This window comes from Gracilinanus agilis, unplaced genomic scaffold, assembly GCF_016433145.1.
Source record: "Gracilinanus agilis isolate LMUSP501 unplaced genomic scaffold, AgileGrace unplaced_scaffold18489, whole genome shotgun sequence".
Taxonomy (NCBI): domain Eukaryota; kingdom Metazoa; phylum Chordata; class Mammalia; order Didelphimorphia; family Didelphidae; genus Gracilinanus; species Gracilinanus agilis.
In genome coordinates this window covers 1-7,165 of record NW_025349682.1, presented here as the reverse complement: position 1 = coordinate 7,165, position 7,165 = coordinate 1, and the positions used below count along the sequence as shown (strand labels likewise).

At 35.3% G+C, this 7,165-nt stretch overlaps 1 long non-coding RNA gene across 1 annotated transcript; it reads left to right on the top strand.

The window, feature by feature from the left end:
* Positions 1-630: 630 nt before the first annotated feature.
* LOC123254246 lies at positions 631-3,560 on the top strand. The gene is made up of 4 exons (XR_006506662.1): positions 631-686; positions 911-964; positions 3,294-3,347; positions 3,473-3,560. It is a non-coding gene; the product is annotated as an uncharacterized LOC123254246 (long non-coding RNA).
* The last annotated feature ends 3,605 nt before the right edge of the window (positions 3,561-7,165 follow it).

Below are 7,165 nucleotides of genomic sequence, written 5' to 3'. Positions count from 1 at the left end.
ACTTCCTGGCTGTGTGACCCTGAGCAAGTCACTTGACCCCCATTGCCCACCCTTACCACTCTTCTGCCTTGGAGCCAACATACAGTATTGACTCCAAGACAGAAGGTAAGGGTTTAAAAAATAATAATAATAATTGAAAATTGGATCAATGTTTAATCTGGAATAAATAGAAATAGCATAAAAAGCAGTTCTAACAGTTCCTTATCTTTTTTATTTATTTATTTTGTATTTTGAATTTCTTTATTTTTTTAGAATATTTTTCCAGGGTTTCATGATTCATGTTCTTTCCCGCCCCTCTTCCCTCACCCTCTTTGAGCTGACAAGCAATTCCACTGGGTTTTACATGTGTCATTGTTCAAAGCCTATTTCTATAGAATTAATATTTACAATAGAGTGATCATTTAGAATCTGCATCCTCAATCATGTACCTATCAAACCATGTGATCAATCATATGTTTTTCTTCTGTGTTTTTACTCCCACAATTCTTTCTCTGATTGCAAATTGCATTCTTTCTCCTCAGTCCCTTGGAATTGTCCTGGATCGTTGAATTGCTACTAGTAAAGAAGTCCATTACATTTGATTGTTTACATTTTTTTATAAATGAATAAAATATCATAACCTCCTCTTTTAGGGACCTCCAGGCATTGAGGGAGAGCCCGGTCCACAAGGAGAGCCAGGTGCCAAGGTAACTTTCACGTATCTGTTGCTTATCCTGTCCACTAAGCTCTGTAGAATTGTCCTGCTTGGCAAATTCTTAACCAGAAATTTCAAGAAAAGTGGGAAAAGGAAAACAGTCAAAAGAAGGGGCGAATACATCAGATTTCTACCTGTCTCCCTGATGACAAGCTCATCATGACAAGGGATGATTTTAATGATTCAGGAATTGTTCGTTTTTATTATGTACTTCAGGGAGACCCTGGACCAGCAGGCAGTGTTGGAGGATCTGGAGAACCAGGATTAAGGGTGAGCGTCCAATCAAAATCCATGTGATGCATTAAGTTGTCTATTTCAAAGATGCGAAGGCTGCCAGCATGTCCATTTCAATCAAATAACACGACAAACTTCTCTGATTCATTGTAAAATAATGTTGGCCATATTTCATAATTTCTAAAAGCATGCTTTACATTGCTAACACTGTCCAGCTGTAATTTAGTAGCTTTTAGAACTCTAGACATGCATTCAGATCTTTTGCCCAATTTATCTGATCTATGGAATTTTTCCTAATATGGAAAAGGAATGACATATACTAACAAAATTACTTCTATGTATTCATCTGTAAAATTAGGGAATTGGACAAGATGATTACTAAGCTTCATTTCAGCTCTAAAATACTATGAGATTCTGATTCTAAACTGTGGAAGTAAATTGTTGACCAATCCAAATGGAATATTGATAAAAAATAATAATAATAATGAGCTGAGAGGCAGCTAGGTAATGCATTGGATATTACACTGGAGTCAGGAAGACCAAAATTTAAATCCAACCTCAGAAATATCCTAGTTGTATAACTCTGAACAAGTCACTTAATCTCTATCCAATTCAGTTTCTTCAACTATAAAAGGGAAATAATGATAGTACCTGTCCCTCCCTCAGAGTTTCTATGAGAATCAATTATATAATATTAGTAAAGTGCTTAGCTCAGTGCCTGTTACATACAAGGTATTTAATAAATGTTGTTTCCTTTCTCTCTTCTTCGTCAGGGGTTTAATTAATTAACATACCAGAAAACTTTAGGCATTGCTAAAATTATTCGTCCCAGGGACAATTGGATAGTGCTTAGTTATGCTACTTTGAAAGGAGTTCATTTTATCCTCTCTTCTTTATCCAAAATATCTTTCATCCTCAACACTGACACAGCAGTAATTGGAACCTGGTTTGTTATTTCATTTTCAAGATCAGATAGGATAAACTCGGACTGACTTACTAAATTATTAATATTAATTTCCCATTAAAGATGTATCTCTATAACTATATTTTTTAGAAAACACATTCCTTTTCTCACATGTCAGAACTATTCAATACAAAACAAATTCTTTTCAGGCCACTGCGAACTCAATTTGTGTTCATGTTATTATCATAATAGAACAAAGCCTCATACAGAGATCTGTCTAAGGAAGATCCTAGAGTTACTATTTCCAGTCTACATAATTATACATAAAGGTAATAAGCTTGAGGGCAGGGATTGTCCCATTTTTGTCTTAGTATCCTCAGCACAACTCCTGGTTCATAGTAGATGTTCGATAAATGCTTGTTGACTGAATTCCATTTTGAATTTTTAAAGAATGTCTCAGTTTCCATTTATCTGTTTAAAAAGAAAAAACATTAGAGAAAATTCAATCTAGTTCATTTTTTATGTCTGATTTCATTTTCCTATTCCTTCCATATCTCCTTCTCTTTCCTTTTCTCTTCCTTTTCTATTTTTTCTTTTCACTTTTGTTAACCCAAGTAGAAAATATTGATGAATTTGAATTCACCTTTGATTAGATCAGGAAGGAGGAGGAAAGATCCATTTGTATTTTTTTCACTTGTATTATTTTTTAACATAGAGTAGTGGACAAAATATTTCACTTAGAGTCAAGAGAAGCTGGGTTTAGGTCCCTTTTCAAATCCTGACTAACTCTGTGACTGAAGGAAAGTTACAAAAACCTTTCTCTGCCTAAGTATCCTCAACTATAAAATGAGGGGGCCTGGGTCTGATGGACACTGAGATCTCTTACAGCTCAAAGTCTATAATACCATGATCCAATGATGTCTGTCTAGAATGTCTTCTGATATACATTTCTGTGAGTTCTATAGAGAAAACTGTTTCTTAAAGAGCCAAGTTTAAAAAAAAAATTTTTTTTAACCCTTACATTCTTAGAATCAACACAGTGGATTGGTTCCAAGGCAGGAGAGAGGTAAGGGCTAGACAATGGGCATAAAGTGACTTGCCCAGGGTCACACAGCTGGGAAGTGTCTGAGGCCTCATTTAAACCCAGGACCTCTCATCTTTAGGCCTGGCTCTCAATCCACTGAGTCACCCAGCTGCCCCCAAGAGCTAAGTTTTTTAAATTTTTCATTCATATACGGGTTGTGCACGTCATTGGACACAGAAACACTCAAAATGTAATATATTGGAAGTATTAGAATCATTTGACAATAATAATAGGAACGTTTATATAGTGCTTATAATGCACCAAGCACTGTCTTAAGCACATTGCATGTCCACAAGCAATTTTTTTCAGTTAAAATACCTGCCTTAGCAATGTTAATAAAGAAATTTTTTTAATTTTCTTTTTCTCACACAAATTAGGGTGAACCAGGAACTCCTGGAGAAGATGGTCTTCAAGGAAAAGATGGAGCAAAGGTGATAAAATATTTCTAGTATAGTTAAAACCAGGGATACACCAATGCAATAAATATGTAATGCAATATTATAGTTCTTTCTCTTGACCCACCCCCTTTGCTTTTATTTTTGTTGTTATGTTTCAGGGAAACATAGGAGATAGAGGACCTCCTGGAGAACCTGGGGACCAAGGAGAGGCAGGTTTACCAGGAATTGTAGGACCTTTGGGTGGACCAGGAACAATTGGCCCTCCAGTGAGTACAGCTTAACTTTATTTACTCAATTAAAAAATTAACTTTATTTACTCAATGACTTTATTTCCCTCTTTAATGTCTAGCAAACAGGTAGAGTTGGGGTATTAAAGCCAGGAAAAGGGCACTGCTTTTAGACCTTTTCAAACATCTCTCTATTTGTCCATGGGGCATTTTTGAGAGATTTTGTAAAATACTTTGCTGAAATCTGGGTATGTTATACTCATATCATTTCCCTTGTTTGCTAAACTAGCAACTTTCTCCCAAGGTTTCCACGATTTCTGCTTTTACAGGTGCCTCTTTATTAGTCAGAATCAGACCCATTCCTTGCCCCTCCTTTTGAAGAATGAAATTACCATTAAAGCACAGTGAGTTGCTCTGCCTTTAACCTAGAAAGATAACAAATATCAAGCTAATTGAAGCCCTCAAATGGCAACTACAGCCTATGTCTGTTTAAATTTATTACCTCTTTTTCTTATATATTTCTTCTTTTTGACTGGGTATTCTTTAAGTTATTCCCACAACAGTACAATGTCTATTTCTCATCTACCCAAATATTCTCTACCATACTTTTCTCCCCAAGTTATAGATTTCCTCATATGAGGAATTGGGCTCATATTCAATGAAATTCCATTATCTAGTCCAGTGAAGGGCAAACTTTTTAAAGAGGGGGCCAAAGGAAAGGAAATGCTCATCTCTCAGTTTGTTTCTAAGGCAACTCTAGAAGTTTTATTGTATTGTATCCTACTCATCGTATTCGTCAGATTAGGAATGATGTTGCACAGACGAATAGAACATTTCAGGGGGCCACATTTGGGCTGCATCTGGCCCAAAGGCCATCACTGATCTAGTCCTTTAAAATGAGCTATGTGTTTTTTATCCCCCTTCTCATCACTGATAAATTCTCAGACATATAATGCACAAAAATCACAATAATGCATATAAAATTGATATAATCTCATTGCATTGTTTCCTAGTCATTTTTTTTAAATTTAGCTTCTTAAATTTTCCATTAAAGTGACATTACCTCTTTTTTTTTAAACCCTTACCTTCCATCTTGGAATCAATACTGTATATTGGCTCCAAGGCAGAAGAGTGGTAAGGGCTAGGCAATGGGAGTGAAGTGACTTGCCCAGGGTCACACAGCTGGAACATTATCTCTTGAATAGTAGCCTAGATAAGAAAAGTTCTGTGAACTTCTAGTAGGCACTTAATACTGGGGCCAAGAATAATTAATGTAATGGTTACTATATTCTCCTGTGGGGGATAGACAAGAGACAGAAGATGGGAATAAAGTCTCTAGACTTCTCTGTAGACTTACATGTTTTCCCATACATGTATGAATGCTTCATTTCTTCATCAGTAAAATGAGTGGGTTAGACAGGATTCCTTTGGTAGTTCCTCCAGGCTCTAACATGGTATGTATGCTTTTAGGAATCTAAGCATCTGTCCAATGCCCCAGACATGATCCGTTGTACCTTCTCTTCCTCCTCCCACTTGTTAAATGTGGGGATTCCCCAAGGTTCCTCTCTTTAACTCTCCCACAGTTTCAATAATACCTCCTACAAAGATAATTACTGTCTGCATCTTCTTTTGACTTCTTCTTACCTTCACTCCAGTACCACTTCTCCTCCTGGCCAGTAGATCTTTCCACTTACTCCCAAATCAAGTTTAGTATGTCTAAAAGCAAATCCATTACTTGGTCCTGAAAACTTCCCCTGTTTTAATTCTTCAGCCACTGAAAGTAAAGCTTGTCTTTGAACCTTTTACTCCATCTTGTTCTTTGGCGCCCAACCCATATCCAACAAGTTGCTAATTTAATCAGTGCTTAACCAGAACAATTCCAAGAATAAACATCAAATTTTGCAAGAGACCAAGGGGAAGTTCTTCAAATATAAAAGCAAGGAAAATTGATTAATAAAAGCCTCATTTGCATCCACTGGAAACCATAGAAAGGAATGAAATGATAAATTCTGAAAAACAAAGAAGCTCAAGATGCCACCCAAAATGACATACTTTATAAACATGAAGCTAATCATGAGTGAAAAAAAAGAAGATATTCAACAAAAAGAGGCATTTGAAGCAGCAGGAATAAGCAAATTATTTCACTTGCAAACACTAAAAATGGAGGCATAAGGAAGGTAAATAAATACAAACGACCAAGGAAATTAAAAGTAACAATATATATTGCCCCATTTCTGCAGACTATTAAATGGAAAAAAAAACTCTAGAAAAAGAAATATAACTATTGGGTTCAAAAAGAAGAATCAACATTAAGCAAGCATTAAGAGATTTCTTTCTAAAAACACACAAAGGAAACAAGATGAAAGCAGAACTTAAAGAAACAGGAGAAGTCATAATGGAAAAGCAGACCTGAAATGATATAAACCACATTTGCTGTGCAGATGAATAATGTAGTGTCTGGGATTGAAATGCTCAGTGGGAAGATGCATAAAAGAAAAGAAAAGTGCAGGATTTAGGTGAATAAATGATGTACTCTCATCAAGTCATATTAAATAATAAAGGAGAGCTATTTCCTTTAGTCTCTCAGCAAAAAGTAAGTACTGGAGAATGAATGAGGTGGCTAATAGGAAGGACTGAAACCAGGAAAATAAAGGAGACCTTGATTCATTGAGATCTGGATTGGTGGGATACCACTAAAGAACACTTCCATGGAGGGAAAGAAATAGTCTATATTGGCAAATTGGGACTTTACAAGAGAGTAAAACCTCTTTGGGAGTTGATACAACAGAGTCCACTTCTGCCTCTGTGGACTACATCCTGCCTCTGAAGGGAAGTTTGGGTTCTAGGGGAGAACCCACATTCAAAAGAGTAGGAGGGGCATAGAGAGTAGATTGCATGGCAAATGAGAAAAATATATATATAAGGGGCAGGAAGCAACATCGGACTTCTTAATTTGTAATATTGGGAAATTTCTACTCTGGAGTCCTTGCCTCCCTGTTGAAATTATGCTTATAAAAGGGAAGACTTAATATTTTAAAAAGAAGTGAAGAAAATAACACAGAAATTAGATTAGTAAACTCAAATTTGGTTCCTTAGGAGCTTTAATTCTAACTACATAGACCTTGGATAAAAGAATAAAGGTTTAAAATAGAAGAAAATGAATTAATGAAGACAGCAAGGTCAAGAAATCTTTCTTAGGAGGAAAAAAAGAACATAAAAAGAAAAAATAGTAAAAGAATTTGGAAGGGAAAAGAAGAGAGGAGATTTTGAATTAAATATCTAAGTAAGAAGGGAAAAAAAGAAGAGGGAAAAAAGGGAGGGAATTAGATCATTAAATATAATGAAGAAAAAGAAATTAGTAAGTTAATTAAAACTTCCAAATGAGGAAAAGAGTTAAAGAATGGTTGGGGGGGAGGGGGAAGGAAACCTGTTGAAATACGATTGACTTAAAGTAGATTAAGCAAAATCACATATAGAGACAAAGTACTGACTTAAAAGAAAAAGACAAATAGAAAATCCTAATTTAGAAATGAAAAATAATTACTAGAGATATAAATGGAGGAAAACGTGAGCCTAACTCATCTTTTAAAATATAAATTTTTATTATACATATGTATATATAAT